Source organism: Eupeodes corollae, chromosome 2 (assembly GCF_945859685.1).
Source record: "Eupeodes corollae chromosome 2, idEupCoro1.1, whole genome shotgun sequence".
NCBI lineage: Eukaryota > Metazoa > Arthropoda > Insecta > Diptera > Syrphidae > Eupeodes > Eupeodes corollae.
The window spans coordinates 90,721,873-90,744,515 of record NC_079148.1 but is presented as its reverse complement, the minus strand read 5'-3'; the positions used below and the strand labels follow the sequence as shown (position 1 = coordinate 90,744,515).

The window sequence follows — 22,643 nt, the reverse complement described above, 5'->3', positions numbered from 1 at the left end:
TAAAGAATGGTGAATCGTTCTTAAACCCTATTCACAAATCGGGGTCTAAATATCCAACTACCGTCCGATTTGTAAATTGTCGTGTGTTACAAAACTTTTCGAGAAATTGATATATGAAAAACTAATTTTTTTATTTAAGGAACACATGTCAACGCTACAACATAGTTTCGTTGCAGGAAGATCAACAACGACTAATCTTTCTATTTTATAGATAGATAGATTAAGTCACTCTATTTTAATTAAGAATTAAAACACTTTGGATTTCATTCTAAGTTTTTGAAATGGTTGGGATTTTATCTTAAGGGTCAAGTTCAATTTGTTTGCATTGACGAAGTTCTCTCAAAACCAATTTTGGTTTCATCTGGTATGCCCTAAGGTAGCCATCTTGGACCCCTTCTTTTTCTAATATTTATAAATGACTTCCTAGTATTTTCCTCAATTCTAGTCAACTTTTTTTTGCCGATGACTTAAAGTTTTTTCGTTCCATAAAATCTATTAATGACTGCCATCTCTTACAAGACGATATTTCGAAATTATCCCAATGGTGCGCGAAAAACCAATTATATTTAAATGTCGCTAAATGTAATTCTTTTTCTTTCTAAAATCATTTTTGAATACAAAATTAAGAATCAAGTTCTAGGAAGATTAAGGGATAATAGCATAGACTTAAAGTCTCAAATCTCCTTTAAACTCATATGTAAAACTAATATTGGAATGCTGCTGTGTAATATGGAGCCCCTTTTTATAGCATTCAATCTAAAAGACTTGAAATGGTCCAAAAAATATGTACAAGATTTACTATTCAAAAATTTGGGTGGAACATCGAAACTCCATCATATAAAACTAGATGACAACTTTTAGCTATTGAATCACTTAAAAATAGACGTACAACTTTTTCTGTGATGTTTGTAAGTGATTTGTTATCATATCATATCAAATGCTCTTTTTGTTGTCTTTAATAAATTTGTATGCTCCATCGCGACAACTTCGAATACGTTGTTTGTTTCGAGAAGATGTACACAATGCATGGAGACTGCCTGAAAGAAGAAACCATATTGGTGAGCTGCTGAACTAGAAAAAATCAGGAAAGATTGTAGAAGGCTTTTTAATCGTGCAAAAAAGACTAGATATTCCCAAGACTGGGACTCCTATTAGGAACCTCTCAAAAAGTATAAACAAGAACTGAGAATAGTCAAAAGGCCCTCATGGAGATAATATTGTAGCTCAATAGAAGAATTATCGGAAGCATCAAGGATAAGGAAGATTCTCTCGAAAAATTCAACCATGCCTAGTTGTCTTAAAAACTCGGATGGTACATGGACTAACTCTTGCGAAGAAACGCTAAACGCTAAACCTGCTACTAGACACCCACTTCCCAGATAGCTCCAAATCCGTTAATACAACAAACCATCCTGGGCCGGGTATAAACTTAACTTTTCCTGAAAGTCTTGTTACAAAACAAAAATTGAAATGGGCTCTGAATAGCTTCGAACCGTATAAATCTCCAGGTCCAGATCAAATCATACCAGCTGTGCTACAACTTACAATAGACATAACTCTGCCCATCTTTGAGATGGTCTTTAAAAGTTGTTTAGATCTGGTCTATATACCTCAGCGATGGAGAGAAGTACAGGTGGTTTTCATTCCCTAAGCATTGATAAGAGACCATCGATGTCTCAGCATGCTTACTGCAAAAGGGAAATCGGTAGAAACAGCCTTGCACACTCTGGTAAGAACTATCGAATACTCCCTAGAGCAAAAGGAATATACAATGGTGGCCTTCTTGGATATTGAAGGCACTTTCAACAACGTTTACACATCCGCTATCACTTCTGCTATGACGACCCTAAACTTAGAATACTCACTTTGTAAGTTGTGATACTTTTAAGCATTAGATTAGCTTAAAAGCAGAATCATCAACTCTAAGATGGAGGATCTTTGTACGAAAAGGTCCATCGGTAGAGGCACTCCTCAAGGTGGTGTTGTGTCCCCTCTCCTGTTGAACATAGTGGTTGACGAACTGCTAATATCCCTTGAGAGGGAAGGCTACAGAGTGATTGCGTATGCCGATGATGTTGATATCGCCGTCACAGGAGAACATCCTAATACACTGAGAGACCTCCTCCAAAACGCACTTAATATGCTCACTAGATGTTCTGATCACTGTGGACTTAGTATTAATCCTCAAAAAACAGACTTCGTCCTTTTCACACGGAAATACAAGATCCCAGTAATTGTACCTCCTTCAATAAAAGGCGTACCACTAATTTTTACCAATGAAGCCAAATATCTTGGTCTGATATTGGACAATAAATAAAGTTGAAAACTTAATATTCAAGAAAGAGTTAAAAAAGCTACAGTAGCTCTTTTCCTTTGCAAGAAAGCAATAGGGTCATCCGACCAATACTTATATACGGGGTTGCAGTATGGTGGACTGCACTGGAGAATGTCACATACTACGACAAACTCAGCAGAGTCCAACACACTGCATGCCTATGCATAAGCGGGGTATTGAGAACCACACCCTCAGCAGCGTTAGACACCCTCTTCCATCTGACAACCCTCGACATCTTCAGTAAACAAGTGGCAGCGAGTACAGCTATAAGATTCAACGCCTCATCTCAATGGACCAACAACAATGGGGGCCAGTCCATCATTTTTAACCTCCTTGGGACTATTCTAAAGTACTTAGACTACACTATTTTAAAACCCCGATTTGGAAAAAACTTCAAGGTATCCAATCAATCCAGATATGAATGGGAAGACAAAAAACTCCTGGATTACAAAAGCATTCATTTTTATACAGATGGATCCAAGACAAATGAGGGAGTTGGTAGTTGTGTGCACTCAAACGGCCCTCGATTGTCGATCATCTCTTATGGAGATGGCGCAACAATTTAACATTCACCTCTGTTGGGTGCCGGAACACATAGACATTACAGGAAATTGTAGGGCCGATGAACTCGCTCGGAAAGGGAGAAGACAGGTATACCGATAGCTACTTGTAAACTTCTGCTAAAAGAAACAGCTTTAGCGATAGCAAACTCTAGGTGGCACAATTTACCAACATGCGCTGCCACAAAACTCATATGGCCTTCATTGGACCTAAAGGGCTCTAAAGACTTGTTATCTCAAAGCAGACTTCATATAAGGTACCTAATAGGTATACTTACAGGACACTGTCTTATATATAGACGCGCAATACGACTTGGCGAAGCCTCAAATGACTTCTGCAGGAGTTGTATAGACGAGTAAGAAGAGGAAACAATCTATCACCTTCTCTGCACTTGACATGCTCTTTCACTAAGTTGCAAACTTAATCTGGGAGACTACTCTTTTGATAATCCCAGTGAACTAGCTAAAAATCAAATATCTGCTGCGCTTTATAAAAAGCTTAAAATGGTTCGAATAGTGGGAAATAACTCTCTAGATTCATGTGGTATCATAATGGGCCCTTTTATTTGGGCCTAAGTGTGTGGATTATGAATTCGCAGCCACTTTAACCTTACCTAACCTAACACAAGGCTAATTACGGGAAAAATTAACCAATAACCCGATGTGTCAAAGAAACAAACTTAATTTTAAATTGCATTGATTTTGATTTTCAATTAAGTAGATCTTCTTTGAAAAATAAAAAATTACTGTATTTTCATTTCAATTGATTTTATATTTTAATTATGTATGTACAAATTTATTATATATTTGTATTCATATATTATTTGATATATTTTTCATGTTTTGAGTATTTACATCTAATTTACGTTTATTTAATAAATCGTACACATTGTAAATATTTATCAAGTAGTCTTATTGTAGATTTGTAAATCTCATATTGATGAATAAATAAATAAATAAACAGTTTAGACCAATTGTAATGTATTTGAGCTACAAAACTTATAAAGTTAAGTTGTAGGTACAAGTAAAAAGTTCATCTAAAGCTATGTTAGTAATTGACTAAACAGCGGTTTTCTGGCAAAAACAACTACGAAATTTGTTTTCACCCACTTTAGAATTTAGAAAAACTTAAGTAGGTACCTAATGCTCAAAGTAATTTTCATAGGATCTCTTCTGAGAAAAAGAGCAAATATTTAATTTCTTAAGAAGAAACCTTGAATAAAAGTTCACAAATTTGATATTAAGTTGCTTTGAATTCCTGGAACTCGTCTTCAATTCCTTATTATTTGTTTACGCACAACCATAATGCAAGGCTTTCTAAAGTATTTATTTCTTTTAAAATTGATTTCCTATTAAATACAAACACATTTAAGTTCTTACAGAATTATAAAAATCTACTTTTTCAAGTGAATTAGATTTGGATGCTTTAGAACTGAGAATTAAGATCAAAATATTTTCAAAAGGTTTACGCAAAACAGTAATATTTAAAAATTTGTCTTCTTGCATCAGCTCCGATCAAGTAAGGTAACAATAATCTAGACTCCCGGTAATTGCATTAGAAGAAAATACACTCCAAAAAGGCTAGAAAATTCTATTTTATTTTCCAAGGCAAAAATATCTTCCGTTAAAACTGTAATTTCTGCGTTAAATGCACCAACAACAATTTAAAACATTGTATCGTAGCTCTTAAACATGAGATATTTAGAAAACTGTTGGAATCTTGCAATGGCGGTTCCAGAGGGGGGGTCGTAGGGGTCATGACCCCCCCTGGGAGATAATTTGTTTGTATTTTTGTAGGAATTTCCTTCAATTCAAAACTAATCGTATTGAGTTAGTGAATATGACCCTTATTGTATTTTTAATTAATTATTTTTTGTACCTGAAAACAAAATTTGTATTTTACTTTCTAAACTTTGTTGCAAAAAGTAGCACTTTTAACTGAGGACTACACCAAGAACATTTGAATCTAACATTCAGCCCTATTTCAAAAACACAAATTCATCAAATTTTGACTAGATCCAGAGGGGGAGGGGTCTTAGGCCATAAAGCTTATACAGTTAAGTTGTATAAGTAAAGATGTGTTAGTAATTTAACGACATTCACCAAAAAGTGTTTTTCTGTCAAAAACATTTAAAATTTTTGTAACTTAAGTAATGCTTTAAATTATTTTCATAAAATTTGTTTCCAAGAAAAAGAGCAATTATTCAGGTTTTTAAGAAGAAACCTTGAATAAGAGATCTTCAATTATATATTAAATTCATGAACTAGCCTTCAATTCCATCTAATTTTTTTTATGCACATAAATAGTGAACATTGAAGTGATTTTTACTTCCAAAACATAGGAACTATGTATATGTATGGCAACTATGTTGCATTAGTAAAAAAATTCGAATCAAACATGACATTACAATGGCAGAAAAGTAAAAAAAAAAGTGGGTCCCCCCATTCCATCCGTCTGTCTGTCTGTCCTGGCCCCTAAAGCCTAAGCCACTGTGCCGATTGAAACTAAGCCGATTAACTTAAGGCGTTTTTGTCAATTTTTGATACTTAAAATAACAGCATAAAAAATTGTTGGTGTAAACCGATAGATTTTTTTAGAACTTTCTCTAATTTTTTTTCTTATTTTGATATTGCTGCATAGGATATCCCTCATAAAGCCGTTATTTTGTTTTAAAATTTTCTCAAGAACTGAATCAACAGATTTCATAAACCTTGTCTTTCAATGCAAGCTCTTGTAGATTGTCAAATTTTCAAATTAATGAGGATTATAGATGATCGAAAATGTAAATTGTTTTCGTATGGCATTTAAATTTTTGAGAACATTTTTTTTGAGGTATTGCAGTCGGGCAAGATAACACTTTTGTTAAACTAATGGCTAATTGAAAAAAACAATGCACGTTTCATATTTATTTATTATAAAAGCTTTGGATCTCTTGAGAACTGAAGTGAAAAGAGATTCTGAAACGTGTAATTTGTGACTGCCACACAAAAGTTTCTTCCCGGCTTATTTCTCTCTACAATTTTAAAGTTTTGTTGACTCCTTTAAGATCAATTTTTTTTAAACATCACCTACAATCTACGAGTAAGCAGACTGATAGAGATAGTAATAATATATTCCCGAAAATTGATTCCGAAAAAACTACGTCAAAAAAAAACAGATAATTTTTGATATCAGATTCTTTCTCATTTTCTGGGTTTTTAAATTTTTGTAGCGTTTTTTGCATTAACATAAATGGCAACAAAAAAGGATAGGAAAAAAGGTAACATTCAAAACAATTTCGTACTTTTCTCCATTAAAGCAATAAAAACCATCTAAAATATTGTGTTTTGCTCGTAAGTATGGCATATTTAAAAAACGGTTAGAATCTTGGATTGCTTTCATCATAAAGAACGTCAACTAAATTAAAAAATAGACTATACCTTCCTGGACAATAGCGTTCTAAAATAATAATATAAAAACAAAATTTGTCACTTAAGCCCTTGAAATGTTTACGCTAAGAGCGTGACCCCCCCCCCCCCTCATTAAAAGTCTGAATCCGCCCTTGGAATCTTGCTTCCAAGCCGTCCAAATTAAATAGTTAAACAATAGGTATCTTGCTGGACGATAGTGTTCTAAAATAACCTATTAACTTTAGTTGTCACCTAAAATATGTAAATATAAGGTTAAGGTACACATTATATTATTTAAATTTTGTCAGCCTCCATTAGAGAATTTTCAAGAACATTTTCAACGGTGTCCAAAAGCTCGTCCTTTAATCAATTGTTCTCCCCTAAGACCCCTTGGTATATAAATTTGCATGAAAAAAACTTCACATTTGTTTAAGACATTGAGTGAATATCATTGATATATATTTTTTTTATAATTTACTCTATAAATTTACAGACATATCGGGGTTATAAAAGAATACTTGAAATTAGGCTTCTAAAAACTAGATACCGGGATAATAAATTGCAATTATAATATTTTATCACATAAAATACTTTCATTCAAAAAATGTATCCAGTTCATATAATTATGTCATAGTTTTTAGTAAAAAATATATAAAATATCAGAGTTACATTTCGAGCTTGTTATGGGGCAGTTGGCTAGAATTGGTTAAACTTTCAACAAGACTAAAAACAAGTGGAACTCGTAATCAGTCATACTTACTCTTTACTTTAGTTGATTTTTCTTTAACATATAAAAAACAATCAGACCTGTTTTTCTTTACTTTTATAAACAACAACTGTTGCAGGAAAAATCACATAAGCTCAAAGTTGTTGGTTATTTGGTCTTCTTGGCTTGGTTGTCGATTCAAGAAAATAGCTGCTGACCTCAGTTTAATGGTAAGTTATGGGAAATTACTTGTTTAATTCATACATTCATGAGAATGTTGTTAAGTACATAAGTTTGCTTTAAAAGAACTTAATGCAATCAACATTTTATAGTCGTGTATGCTTTTCTGCATAACCTACACTCCACATCCTTTTATTGTGCTGGAGTTTTGTTTTTGATTATTGTTATTGGAGTAAAACAATTGATTAATTTGGCCCTGCGTTCTTTAAACTACTTAAATGTGAAAGATTCCGTGAGGTTATAATAATAATGAGCGTAGTTTTTAAGAAATTTTAAAAAAGGCGTATTTTCGTTTCTTATTTCTGTGCACTATAAAATATATTAAATAGTCAATAGTCAATAGGATGCAAATTAAAAAAATATGACTGGTCGACAAGTTCTTGAAGTTTTTTTCTGTTGCACAAACATAAGAGGAAGATGTTCGGAATCGCACTTTAAAATGTTTCTATTACAATGGGGTTTTTAAAATAAAGCCCTTTAAAAATGCTAAAGACGACAAAAAACCCGTTCTTTCCGTTATTTGTTTATTAAAACAGGACCAGATCTTTCTTGTAGTGCCGCAGGTGTCAAGAAGGTTCCACCTTTCATCGGCCTTGATAGTTATTCTTTTTGAGATTTCCTGTTTTAAATAACAGGTAGAGGTGCTAGCTAGCTGAGCTTGGCTTACGTCGAGCATTAACCCTAATCTTGGTAAATCATCGGCTTTCTCGTTGCCTAGTTTATCGCTGTGGCCTGGGAATCAGCAGAGTCTAATATTGTGCTGTGCGCCAAGAACCTTCCGCTCTTCGCGGCAGCATGAAACAAGTTTGATTTTACCTCAGTTGCAGTAACCGCTTTTATTGCCGCTTGGCTATCAATGTAAAAAAAGATATCAGCTCATGGTATTGCCATAATTGATACCTTTTTAGCAGCTGTTGTCACTGCCAGGACCTCCGCTTGGAAGACACTACTGTAGTTTGGAAGCCTAAGCGAGGCGGTTAACTTGAGAGATTCAGAATAGAAGCCTGCCCCTACACCAGTGTCAATTTAAGAGCCATCAGTATAGATAGCTATTATAGACTCACTGGAGTATGGCTTATTATCTATCCATTCCTCTCTGCTTGGGATGGCAGCCTGGAATGGTTTATGAAAATCAAGTACGGGTATGTTATAGTCTGTTGTAGTACTATGACCCATAACTTTATGAAGGATCATATAATATGGAACTGTTTATCTAGACTTTAGTTTGACTAAGTCTCAGGGCACTTTTCGCAGCAGATTCTTGAACATGGAGGTCTAGGGGAATTAGATTGAGTATAACTTCCAGTCCCGTAGTTGGAGTGGATTTCATTGCTCCCGTAATGCCAATGCACGCAAGTCTTTGAACTTTTGTCAAAGTTTTCAGGTTCACACATCCATCTGATAATTTTAGGTTTTCGTCCCCAGGTTTTCCCGAAAATTCTATTGCGGGAGTAAAAGGCAATTAATGCCTCTTTGAGTCTATCAGTTGCCAGTCACTAGTAATGCAAGATCATCAGCTATTATCCTAACTCCACTTGATTTCAATTTAGAGAGTATGCCGTTCATGAAAAGAACTCAAAGTAGCGGTGAAAGAATTCCACCTCTGGATGTGGTTACTCTCACCCTTTCTTCCGCTAGCTCAGAGTTAATTTGTCTCTTTCTGAGCATACACATTATCCACTGCGTAATTGCCTTTTCGACTTTGTGGTCGTCCAAGGCTTGCTTCAGTGTTTCCTTCTTCACGTTATTGAAGGCTCCCTCAATATCTAAGAACGTTGCAAGGGTGTATTCCTTGTCATTCAGTGATTTTTCTATGATGCTGACAACACTGTGCAATGCTGTTTCAACGCTTTTTCCTTTAAGCATGTTGAAATTCCGATATACAGTCCGGTTTCAGGGTGCTTCGGATGTGTATATCAACTAGCCTTTTAAAAGTTTTCAAAATAAACGATGTTAGACTAATGGGTCTATAGTCTGCCTCCGTATGGCCAGGTTTACCATCCTTTCGGGAAGAAAACTACCTTTACCACACGCCACCATAAGGAAACATACCCCCATTTAAGGCTATTATTTGAAAATGCTAGCTACATAGGTGTGGGATGATATAAGATCTAGGTTAAATAGAGTTCTAACGTGTTGTTTGCTATTTTTTCTGATAGTTCTGATTTAAAATCTGACATTTTACAAATAAAATCAAACAAAATCTGTCAGTTTTCGTTGGAGCGGTCGCTTATTTAAGGATTTGGGTTTTACAATCTCATTTTTATTCGAAATAAAAATTGTGTTTTCAAGTCTTCTTGGATTTCGTGAAAACGTGTTTTTAGAAAATTCAGTCAAAAGATTAATGTCAAGATGAAAAATGCAACAATATTGATAAAAGTTTAGTATTTTTGAGTATTTCTTTAGATATCAAAACTAGCGTCTTGTCTTAATTTATAAACAGATTTACCTACACTTCCAGCTGGTTATGTTGCCCAGCTGATTATTTTAGATTGGTTGTTATTTCTCGACATAAATATTTATATAGCTTTTAAGTCTATTTGAGCTGTCTTAATAGTCATGGTCATTATAAATGCTTATATACATATGTATAATGTCCTCCCACCGTTTGATTTAAAAAATATGTAAAACCAAAATTAAGGGCACGAAAAGTAAAAGGCTTAATTTGTTTAAATGCTTATGTATTTATATTTTATACTTTAAAATACTGTCAACTTTCTCATTATAACTTTTTAGCAAAGCGTTAATGTTTATGTTGTTTCTAAATTTATTTCATTTCGCACATAAAAATCCTTGTGATCTTAAATTAAATAAACCAAAACTGGAATGAATCTATATATTAAGCCTATCGAAAAAGTAAACACATTGCTAAACCGAGTTCGTGCATCCTAGACCTACAAATTTGAGGATCTAATCAATCCAAGTTATTCTCAAACGTTAATCTAAATCATAGTTCTTGAGCTTTGGAACTTGTTAAAGAAATTTGTAAGAACTCAACCAAGTTCTAATTTATCAATAAATCGAGTTATAGAGACTAGAACTTTGTCAAGAAATTAAATTTAAGACTACCAAATTGACTGTAAGATCAACAACTACTTTTATACTGTTTTATGTTTTTCTGTAAAGAACTGTTTTAGCGTAAATGCTTAGGCAGTGTTTTAAGGTTCATGTTTGACAGATGAAGACTCAAACTAATGAAGTTTTTTGAAAAATAAGTTAAGATGAGCTGAACATTTTTAAACCGAATATTAGAGTAAGAGATTGTTGATTTGGAAAATTATCACGAATTTTATTTGGAAATAAAAACTACTCTTCGTGATTTACTAAACGAAAAAAAGCCTGGTTAGAGGTTTTTTGGACTTAAGCAAGGTGATGGTTAGTGCGTTGTTGCGTTCCAAGAGTAATTATTGTTATGAAAAGTGCTTTCTCAAAATTAGCCGTTTGGATTCGGCATATAAACTGTAGGTCCCTTTCATCCCTGGCAACATTTTTATTTATTAACTACACTTAAACGGACCTATTAATTTATATTCCTAACTATTGACTGGACTATTCCATCCACTGCTCTCAGATGTCATACAGATTTATCAAAGTGCTAAAAGTTAAAGTAGCCATTCCTTGACTTTAAAATTAAAATTAGTTAAACCATCTTTTAAGCTAAGTAATTTGCATTTACATTGTATTTATATTTTACTAAATTGTTTAAAGTGGAACTGAATAGACCAAAAAACAAACTATTTTTTTTTTGAGTATGTTTAATCTTTTTTATTTATTTCAGTTAATTATCTTTTGCAGTTTTGTTTAACCATCTGAATTAATACATTAAACTTTGTTAAATGAAAATAAATTGCGCATTTATCATATGCTCTACAGTATTAACTTTTTTCAATGATGATTTCTGTTCTAGGTTGATATTTTTTCATAGGAAAGAAACTGCCTTTCAAGTGACAGCTGTCAACTTGATGCACTCCTGAACAACGTTTGCAAACTCATTACCAGCATAATTATTCTGTTTTATTCTGTAACAAAACAATCAATTTATTGAAGGTATCTTTTGATGAGCGCATTATCTCGCGTCATGGGACTGTAGCGTGATCGTGTGATTTAAAACTTTACTAGACTATTTTTTTATAGTTATGTAAAGTCGGTTGCCTACGCAGATAAGCCCAAAACGTTTGGCGACTTGGTTGAAGACAAACCATTATTTTTATAATAAATCTCAATTCTTGAAAATAACACAAAAGTATATGCCTTTTTCACACATACCCTTCATTTTTGCTTTAATTCATATGCAGGGCATTCCGTTAAATCGCTAGAATTTAGGTTTAGGTTTTGGCCAATGCAGCTTATCAATTTAAATGGGGTGATGAGCATATTTAACGACTAGGCTCTGGATTCTTTTATACAAAAGAAACAGTTTACAAGATTATTTGAGAATGTATACTACCTGAAATAATCAAGGACTTAACATTAAAAAATAACTGAATTATGTAGAACAAAAGTTCGTAGAGCCCCAGAACCTATAGTGGCTTACTACAAAACTCAATCGTTCGTGTGTGCAAGTAATGTCAGGAATAGAAGGGACCTGGAGTTTTTATGGCGTTTTTCAGAAAGCACTTTTCATGAAAAACAATATACACTTAGAGGACTTGTCAATTCCTCGGAAAAGGAAACACCCGTAAAAAAAACATCTGGCATGACAGTTCAACGCACAAATGATATTTCAAAAATGATGAAAATTTATTGGTCAGAGTTCTAGAATTCGTAAAGTATGCTAATTTTGTCAAACAGTGTAGAAAATGTCTAAATCAATTGATGATACCAAGAAGATTGGTAGGCCTAGCCAGACAATATCAAATCGAATAGGACAAGAAACATCATTGTTATCGAAATATTGTTCACAAATAAATTAAAAAGACTATGTTTCCTAGAACAATGCTGCATTTCTTCAAACCCTTTACTTTTTTTTGGTTTTTCAAAGTTAATCACAATTTTTACAAATTTTTTAAGCTCTGTTTACAAAAATGCAGAATCAATCAAATTACTTGGAGTGTGCTCGGGCTCTGACAAAGCTTTACGGCCTTAGATACATATATACAAAATGAGTGTACCTATATAAAATATTCTTTCTTCATAATTCCAAATATCTTTCCAAGACTCAATATTGTTGTTGTATATTAGATATGCATTGTTTTGCAATTATACCATCGCAAATAGAAGGTTAGCTTATTGCATGCAACAACTTCCAAAAGCAACTAAAACTCGAGGAGACGACTTCACTCATAAAGTGCTGGTGCCTGTTGCTATAGAGCTATGCTAATGGCGCAGTACGCTACGCTATTGTTTGTTTGAAAAATATTTGAATTAGTATGGGAACTATTGAGCTACTGATCCGGTCGAGTAGCTCTAGCGTCAAGCTTATAGCTTGGCTTAGCTACTGCAAATGCAAAACACAATGGTACAAGTACATTCAAACAATATACCGCGTCAGAAACCGAAAAACAATGTATCTTTACTGAGTAGAAGTACATGACAACATGGACGGATGGTTTTTGCAATCGCGCCTCCACCGCACCATGCCGATGCCGATGCCAATGCCGCTCTTTGAAAGTCTATAGAAATCTGTCTTTACCGACTGTACCGACCGAACGACCGACCTAACCGACAATAATAATAGTTTGTACAATTACGAGTACAATTGTATCCCATGAATACTTTTGAAAATGTTAAATGAATGAAGGTGCACGTAAAGTACACGACACTCGCCCGAGTATATTCTCATCTTTGGTTTTGCCCAAGTTAAGAAGGCCGTGGCTGTACGAGCTTCTTTTTTTAACTTTTAATTTAAATTATTTATTTATTTATTTAAGCGAGCTTCCTGAATTAACTTTACGTACATGTGTACAAATACAAAAATATAATGAAAAAATGGGTGCGTACTTCCCTGGTTTTGAAATCAATCAATAGTTAAATTGTCGTTAATCGATTTGTTCTCGTTTTTATTGCTTTTACGTGGCTATCGATTGTTCCATTCTTATTATTGTTTAGGTACCTGTTTAGTATTTACTAAGTCAGGTAAAAACTAAAATATTGTTTTGTTTATTGCGTATTCTGAACAGGTTCGGAAAAATTATTTAAATGTAAATTTAAATAATTTTTGACAAAATACGTTCCAAATTATTTAGTATTTTCTATGACTACCTATAAATTTCTGATTCAAATTTCTACTTCAAACACATTCTCGATCGCACCGGTCGGTCGGTGGTATTTAGTAATTAAAGTTTTTGCAACTTTTTGAATAGCTTATAAAATTATGGGTATATGAATAGATTATGTAAAGTTGTATTTATTAAAATATCTTCGTAGTAGCGAGAGCTTTCGGATGCTTACCAGCACAGTGTAATTATTTAATATCCGATTATAACTCCAACAATGATGTTCGTGCTCAGGTATTTTTATCCATCTAACAGTGCGAAGTCCAAACTCATGCAAAATCCGTGTATTGATCACAAAAACACGAAAACAAATATCACAAATTAATTAATCAAAATTTTAAATTTATGAATAAAAAATAAAAAAACACAAATTTCATCGAAAACACTAAGATATTTCTTTGAAAAAATCACAAACGTTAAACTTTGATTGCGATGATGGGCAACCTTTTGGGAATTATCAAAACATGGGCAGAAGTCAGGGCAGAAGAGCACCTTTTGAATGAATGATAATATAATTTTTAAATAAAATAACTTCTTTTTGATATCACTCGTTTATTTAGTTTTGAAACAAAAATACAAAACAAAAATAATCACAACACAAACATTTCATTATACGCACCAAAATACAATTAAATTACATCAAAATATCTAAGTATGTTTTATTTTTATTTCAAGAAAAGAGAAACCAAATGAGCTTAGCCGAACTCATGTGCTGCTTTCAACTTACTGAAACAGGTCTACCAAGGTAAGGCTCAAATGGCACGATTCGTGTGAAATCGACGGCGACGATAAACAACCCAGAGCCAGGGCTACCTAGAAGTAATTTTGTTTTTCTTTTTTCGTTTTCAGCTTTTGATTTGTGTTAAGTTTTAATTTCAAGTCGTTGTCTATTACAATTGAAACAAGCTAAGGTCTTTTTAAGCTGTATGGTTTCAGTTAACGAAATTTTAGAAATATAATAAAACCTAAATAAATCTCTTCACGAGTTCAAAAAAGAATTCAAGGCTTAACTAAAAACAAACTTAAAAAAAGAGGCTGGGATGCGACCCACACTGATAACTACCCATCCCGTTTGTCCATTTGTCTTGCTTAAAAGTTTTTACCAAATTTGCGTACTATTTTGTTTTCTTTGTGAAACTGAATATCGAAAACAATATGTTCTGTGAAATAAAATAAGTTTAAAGCTAATATTTTCAATTTTTGAAAAGCTATTTGAGTCGAAAGTAAATTTTTACCAAGTTTTAGTATTGGGTTTTTTTTAGAGTTTTATTTTTTGTAAAAAAAAACTGTCGATTCGATTTTTTTCAAAATTTTACTGAATGTTGAAAACAATATTTCTTATAAGATAAAATTAGTTTGAAGCCAATATTTCAAATTTTTGAAAAAAATATTTGAGTCGAAAATCAATTTGTACCAAGTTTTGTTAATTTTTTTTAGGTTTTTAATTGTTTGTACAAAAACTGTCAATTCGATTTTTTTTTCAAAATCTTACTTAATGTTAACAACAATATTTTTTGAAAGATAAAAGTAGTTTAAAGCCAATATCTACAATTTTTGAAAAGATATTTAAGGCTAAAATCAATTTTTACAAACTTTTATACATTTTTGTTTAGGTTTTTATTTTTTGTAAAAAAACTATTAATTCGATTTTTCTCAAAATTTGTCCGTATGTTGAAAACAACATTTCTTAAAAGTAAAAATTAGTTAAAAGCTATTATCTCAAATTTTTGAAAAGATATTTGAGTCGAAAATCATTTCTTACCAACTTTTGTTAATTTTTTTAGGTTTTTAGTTTTTTGTAAAAAAAACTGTCAATTCGATTTTTTTTCAAAATTTTACTGAATGCTGACAACAATATTTTTTGAACGATAAAAATAAATTAAAACCATTATCTCAAAGTTTTGAAAAGATATTTGAGTCGAAAATCAATTTATACCAACTTTTATTAATTCTTTTTTTTAGGTTTTTTTTGTAAAAACTGTCAATTCGATTTTTCTCAACATTTTATCAGATGTCAAAAAACATTATTCTTCGGTGCAAGAAATTGTTTTGGAGATGAAATCATATTTTAGTAATAAAATTTTGGACGTGACAAATTTTTTTCTTCAGTTTTTTTGATTTATAAAAAAAACGTTAAATGGATTTTTTTCTTTGATATCACATTACAATGTATTATATAAAATCTAATTCTCTAGCGTTTTTGGTTCGTAAGATATTTAGGGTTAACCAAAATTTGCACATTTTTTCAAACTGCTATGGTAAAAAAACCTCCCACGTTAATTTTTTGAGAGCCCTTTCTGCATTTTTCTGCCTTATGATATGTATAACAAAATTTATTTGAAATCAATTTCTCTTCTGGTTCTTGAGCTATGGACGACGAAAAAACGTCGCGAACATACTGACGAACGGGCATACGGACGTACGAACGTACGTGCACACGCACGCACAGACATCTTTTTAAAAATCTTTTAATTCGACTCTAGGGACCTTGAAACGTCGAGAAATGTCAAAATTTTCAATTTGACAAATCGGACCCATTACAATAACTTCCTATGGAAAGTAAACAAGATTCTGTAATGAGACCCAAACTTATAACTTTCCTTCCCTTCTGTCCATTTGTCTTGCTAAAGAATATATTAAAATATGTATTCTTAAGGTTTCCCTGATTTGCTAAGAAAGTTTTCAGTTGAATTTTTTAAATAATTAACTAAAAATTACCAACAATATTTTACATATGATGAAATTGCTTACGAGATTTTTAGTTGAAAACCAATATTTTGCAATTTTTTTATTATTATTTATTAGATTTGAATTTTTTGGAAAAAAAAATTCCTTTATGAAATTTTTACTGAATGTCCAAAACAATATTTTCTGTAAGGTGAAATTAGTTGAAGCAAATTTTTGAAAAGTTATTGCATCGAAAATCAATTTTTACCAACTTTCAGTAATGTTTTGTTTAGGTTTTTATGTTTTGTAAAACAACTGTCAATTCAACTTTTCTCAAAATTTCATCAGATGTCAAAAACTTTAGTCTTCATTCACACAATTGTTTCCTTCAATCTTGGATAGATAGGGTTTCCGGATTTTACGTGTAAAATAACAGCTGATCAAAAACAGCGGAGATGTCAAAAAAGAAATCCAAAGGTATCCAAGAATGGGCAAGTTCAGCCAACATAAGGGACGTAAGTTTTGAACAAGGCAAATGGTTAGTTTTTCAAGCGTCATAAATTTCAAATTCAAAACTTTACTTCGCAAATCTCTACTTTAAGTTGAGTACACCAACAAAATTACCGTCTTAAAAACACTTCTCAGGCAAGCTACAAGTCAACCACAATTTGTATTTTGTATTGTAAAGCAATATTAGTTATGTCATTGTCAAATTGACAAGGAAACCTTTTACAGAAAGTTAAGCAGAAATAAAATAAATCATAGAGTAATAAAGGTCAGCTTTTAGTTGAATGAAAAAACATTATCAACTGTTATTTTAATAGTAGTAGACTTGACTTGATAGGTAGGGAGATTTTTCTTGACTAACTTTCTAGTCAGCTTTCCATTAAAGTCGCCTTAATTGGAAGGCAATTGTTTGGCAGCTGGCCGATCATATACTAAAAACTTGCCTAACTTTCAAGTCCCTTATGTCGTCTGAACCTGCCCAATTTCTGGGGTATGTAGATATCTAACAGAACAGCTGGTTCAACACATGGTTGAATTTCAAGAAACTCGAAAACTGATTTCAGCTTTTTGTATTTGTTGGTAGACAGAAAGATACAAAATGTTAGTTGAAGTTGTATTTGGGGATGTTCTGTACATAATAGACTTCTTGGAGGAGTGCAGAAAGAGAAAGGACCAGCTCCGAAACCCAAAAACCCGCGAAGAACAATTTTTCAAGAAATTGCAAAAGTTCGTCCGACGAATCAGTTCAGAATTATCCATTAAATGTTTTATTTTTCAACAATTTTGACTTCGAAGCTTAAATGTTTCTCTGCTTTTTTTGAACATCTGAAAGTTGTTTTTATTGTTTGACAGCTATCCAATTCGTTCAACAAGGTATCTAAAAATCCAGCTATCGAAGATATCCTATCCAACACGAGAATAAACGCAGCCAATTATTTTGGAGAATCAATCTTTTTTTGTTCGTGACATATTCGAGGTGACAATTCTTTTTTCCTTCGCATTAACAAGCAAAACCAAACAAAGTCCAGGGCAGACGCGCCACCTTGATTTCATTACTCAGTTAACTTCTGTTATCCAGCACATCAAGGGCTAAGACAATGTCGTCGCTGATGCCTTCTCCCGCATTGATTAAGTCGCCGCTAACAGGTGTTTCGGACTTGATTTAGAGACCGTTGCCAAGCTTCAGTCTACCTATAAAGAGTTACAAAACCTGTTAAAAAATGAAAACTCAAAGAAAACTTCTAACTTTTTACTTAAAGAATTTAAATTTCCCAATGTGAATATTTATTGCGAAACTTCAACCAACAAGAATCGTCCCTTCTTATTTGAGTGTTTATGTTCTTACAACCTTTCAAGGGATTTCTCATCCAAGCATTCGCACAACTTGAAAATTGGTTTCACAACGATACTTCTGGCCAAACATGAATAAGAACATCAACGAGTGGACGAAGTCATGCATAGGATGTCAAAAATCCAAAGTGCAAAGGCATACCAAGTCCAAATACGTTAGATTCAAAGTATCAACAGGTCGATTCGATCACATTAACATAGCCTTGGTAGGGCCTCTTCCTTCCTCCAATGGTTTTTCTTACATTCTCAACGCCGTAGCCAGGTTCACGCGTTGGCCAATAGCCTATCCTCTTGTTGATATAACGCCTAGTTTAATCGCAAAAGAATTTGTCGAAAACCATGAAGCCCGTTTTTGTACTCCTTTAAACATCACTACGTACAGACAATTAAAATGTTCATTGAAAGCCAGATGTAACACCATCAATTGGAGCTCAGAACTCCCAATAATCCTATTAGGAATTCGCTGTGCAGGCAAACAAGACTTAAATTCTTCTGCAGCAGAAATCGTTTATGGGCAGATTCTGAGACTGCTTGGTGAAATTTGTGTTGGTAACAACAACAAGCAAAGCTCTCCACACGTTCTAATTGAAAAAATCCGCAATGCGATGAAAAATCTCATCCCAACAGATACCATATAAGTAAACCAAGACATTTTCATTCCAAAACACAACGAGTGTAAACAAATTTTTGTCAGAGTTTACAAAGTGAAAAACGGCCTCACGCCTCCATACGAAAGACCAAACAACGTCATACGACGCTGTAATCGTTATCCAAATGAAAAACAAGAGCTTGTAGGTTTCAATCGATCGTCTTTAGCCAGCACCCTGTGTATTAATTGATGTAGTGGATGTGCACACACCTTAAATAAGGCATTCATACGCAAAGCTCGATTTTATCTATAAAAAAACATCAATGTTATCTATCAAAATCTAAACCTCAATTTTAAGAAAACCATGTGAAAATACAGTACAGAATGCAGATGAAGACATTTTGCATTTCCGTTTTTCTCTCGTTCATTGCAATAACGTATTAACGTCTTTCACCCGAGTGGGTATAAAAAGAGTAAGAGCCAAAAGAACTAACATTGTGCTGGTGCATAAAGCAATTCTAACCTAGAATAATTAAAATAAAGTTTCGTATATTTTTGAAAAATTAAAAAGTTAGTTTTTAAATTGTAATTCTAAAAATTACATTCAAGGAACTACAACATATGTTACTAGTTATACCATAAATTCTGTTACACAACTTCAAGACCTTGTCGCTCAAGACATCCGTTTGATATAAAATGGTTGACTTATTTTCTCAATAATGGGAACTGCAATAATGCTCCGGAGTACCCGTGGCATGATGGTTAGTGCGTTGGACTGTCATGCAAGGGGTCTTGGGTTCAATCCCTGCCTGCGCCACCTTAAGTAAAAAAAAAAAACTTTAGCGGGTACTGCCTCTTGCGAGGAATTGACAAATCCTTCAAGAGTAATTCTTGTCATGAATAAGTGTTTTCTCAAATTAGCCGTTCGGATTCGGCATACAATTGTAGGTCCCTTCCATTCCTGACAACAGTACTCGCACACAGGAATGGTTGAGAGTTGTAAGTCACTAGGGCCTGGTTCACAATAGACTGTTGCGCCACCCAATTTATTTATTTTATTTTAATAATGCTCCGGAATCAGATAAGGTCAAACATAACCACCACCATGCTTCTTCGATTGAACATCAAAGTAAGGAACGAATGTGAAAACGGTTAAGTTGTTCCAAATACCCTTTTCAATAGAGATAAATGGAATCTTCTACAAGACTCTGGTGAGACAAACAAGCCTAGACAACATAAAAGTGCCTTAGGGTAAATATCGTACTTTTTAAAGAAGCTCAAAATTGTCTCTCAGGAAGTCCATAATTTAATCCTTAAGATTATTTTGTGTGGTAAAAATTGGAGAGCGTGTCTATAAGACTTTTCACAGGAATTTGTTGGTTATTAAAAAGGAATTGACAAAAGCATTTATCTAAAATATTAATAGAACCAGTGCGTGTCACTACAGGTCGATGGCCACTTCGTTTAAGGGCTGGTATTAAACCTGAGACAGGTCTATTTCAGTGCAACTACTTTTTAAATTACACTTATATTATGGTAAAATAATTTAACTACATTAAACGATTTTTCTTACCCTGAGGCTCCACAAGAGTAAAATCCAATTCAGCTTCTCTCCCACAATCCACTATTTTTTTTTTTTTGACTGGGCATAGGTATGATGTCTTGCCAAGAACAACTTCAAATGTCACATTTGACATTAGAAACGGTTAATATGTTGTTTATTTTTTTGTTGATTTATCTTTAGTGGCGATAGTTATTGGTTTTGGGTGAATCCATTTCTCGAAGCAAGGGAACTTCATGATTTGGAGGCGCACTTACTCAAGGACTTACTATGGGAGGACGGTGTAGACTATAAGAATTTTAGTGGGATGTCGGTCGACAGCTTTGAAGCTGTTCTGTGCCTAGTAAAGATAACTTTGAGTTAATGAATTTAGTCACTCAACGACAATTTAAACGAAATAAAGTTTTGATTTCAAAAATATTGTAGGAAATGGACGCCTACCACTACACACGTCAAATTTGATGACAGGATTTTGATACCCTCGAAAAATCCAAACTGCGATGACCGGATCATGTACTGGATGTTGAATTATTGGTCTCTATTTGATTATCTGATGACAGGCCGATAGTCATGTCATCAGAAATGTTCAATGGAGACCCCAAGTTGGGCTAAGTTCTAACTCCACACATCCCTTAACAATAATTGTTTGACTACAATGCCTCCATTATTTTGAAAAATAAAAACTCAACGATATTTTTTTAGCTCTTTCCGTACATCTCGATGTTATGTTATATCTTTCATATAAAAGCTATAGAATCATTTGTAGGAATCTCCGGGGCGGCACCTAGTGGAAACGGTGGCATTCGCTCGCGCAGTGTTAGTTAACATAACCTTTTTATATGAAACTTCCAATGCCACGTTGCAGCTACGGCGAACGTTAAAAAAATTATCCAACATAATATGGTTTTCATACATAACGGTAATCATTTTTGATTCAGATTTTGTGTAGTTAAACGTCCCCATTAGACTTAATTTTTTGTTTAGAGTATTTCGATACCCAATGCAAAAATGTTAAAGGGTAATTGGCATTTTTGCAATGGTTAAAAATTGGACAGCTGTTAAGGAACTTATTCTTGTAGAGTTGGCAATGTGGACAATCACTAGCCGTGTTTTTTGGTATTCTGTACACAACATTTTGTCAGAATAGTTTAAAACAAAATTTACAAAAAAATAAGCGAAATAAAGATTTAATTTAAGGGGTCCGTTTGTAAATTATGGTCTAACTAAAAGCGTTCTTCACGTGCAACAGATGAGCAACGTTTCAAACCAAAAACGAAGTATGATTTTAGTTTTGTAAAGAATGTCTATTTTGGGTCAGGTTAGGTTAAAGTGGCTGCGGATTCAGAATCCACACGCTTAAGCCAAAAGAAAAGGCCCATTGTGATACCACATGAATCTAGAGAATTACTTCTTACTAGTCTAACCATTTTAAGCTTTTTATAAAGCGAAGGAGATATTTGATATCTTTTTTAGATAGTTCACTGGGATTATCAAAAGAGTAGTCTCCCAGATGAAGTTTGTAACTTAGTGAAAGACAGTGTCCCGTAAGGACACCTATTAGGGAGCCAATATGAAGTCTGCTTTGAGATAACAAGTCTTTAGAACGCTTTAGGTCCAATGAAGGCCATATGAGTTTTTGGGCTGCGCATGTTGGCACATTGTGCCACCTAGAGTTTGCTATTTCAAAACCTGTTTCTTTAGCAGAAGTTTACATATAGCTATCGGTTTACCTATCTTCTTCCTTTCACGTGAAATAGGTATGACGGTTCCATTTTTAGCGAGTTCATTGGTTCTACAATGTCCTGTGATGTCTCTGTGGCCCGGCACCCAACAGAGGTGAATGTTAAATTGCTGCGCCATCTCCATAAGAGATGATCGACAATCGAGGGCCGTTTAATATTTGGTTAAGACACCATCAAGAGACTTAATAGCAGCCTGACTGTCAGAGAAGACACGGATATCAGAAGTTGATATCAAGTCTTCTCTAAGCCAGGAGAGAACCTCTTTGATCGGTAAAATTTCCGCTTGTTAGACGCTACAATGATTAGGGAGGCGGAATGAGATGCTTAGATTAAGCTTTTCTTAGTACACACCACTACCAACTCCCTCATTTGTCTTGGATCCATCTGTATAAAAATGAAAGCTTTTGTTATCCAGGAGTTTTTTGTTTCCCATTCATCTCTGGTTGAAATGGATACCTGGAAATTTTTTTTAAAATTAGGGTTTAGGAATAGTGTATTCTAGTACATTGTTGTTGGTCCATTGAGATGAGGCTTTGAGTCTTATAGCTATACTCGCTGCCACTTGTTTACTGAAGATGTCGAGGGGTGTCAGATGGAAGAGAGTATCTAACGCTGCTGAGGGTGTGGTGCTCAATGCCCCGCTTATGCAGAGGCATGCAGTGCGTTGGACTCTGCTGAGTTTGTCGTAGTATGTAACATTCTCCAGTGCAGTCCACCATACTGCAACCCCGTATATAAGTATTGGTCGGATGACCTATGTGTATAGCCAATAGGTAATGCG

At 33.7% G+C, this 22,643-nt stretch overlaps 1 protein-coding gene across 2 annotated transcripts in view; it reads right to left on the bottom strand.

Annotated features, from left to right (window-relative positions):
• Positions 1 to 22,643, bottom strand: part of LOC129946026 (uncharacterized) — a 109,265-nt gene that overhangs the window by 37,758 nt on the left and 48,864 nt on the right. Inside the window, exon 1 of one of the 2 annotated variants that reach the window (XM_056056037.1) lies at positions 13,622 to 14,178. The exons of the other annotated variant lie outside the window; for it this stretch is intronic. The gene's annotated coding sequence lies outside the window, so the exon portion shown is untranslated. Of the gene's footprint in view, positions 1 to 13,621; positions 14,179 to 22,643 lie in introns of those variants that run through there. 2 annotated transcript variants of the gene reach the window in all.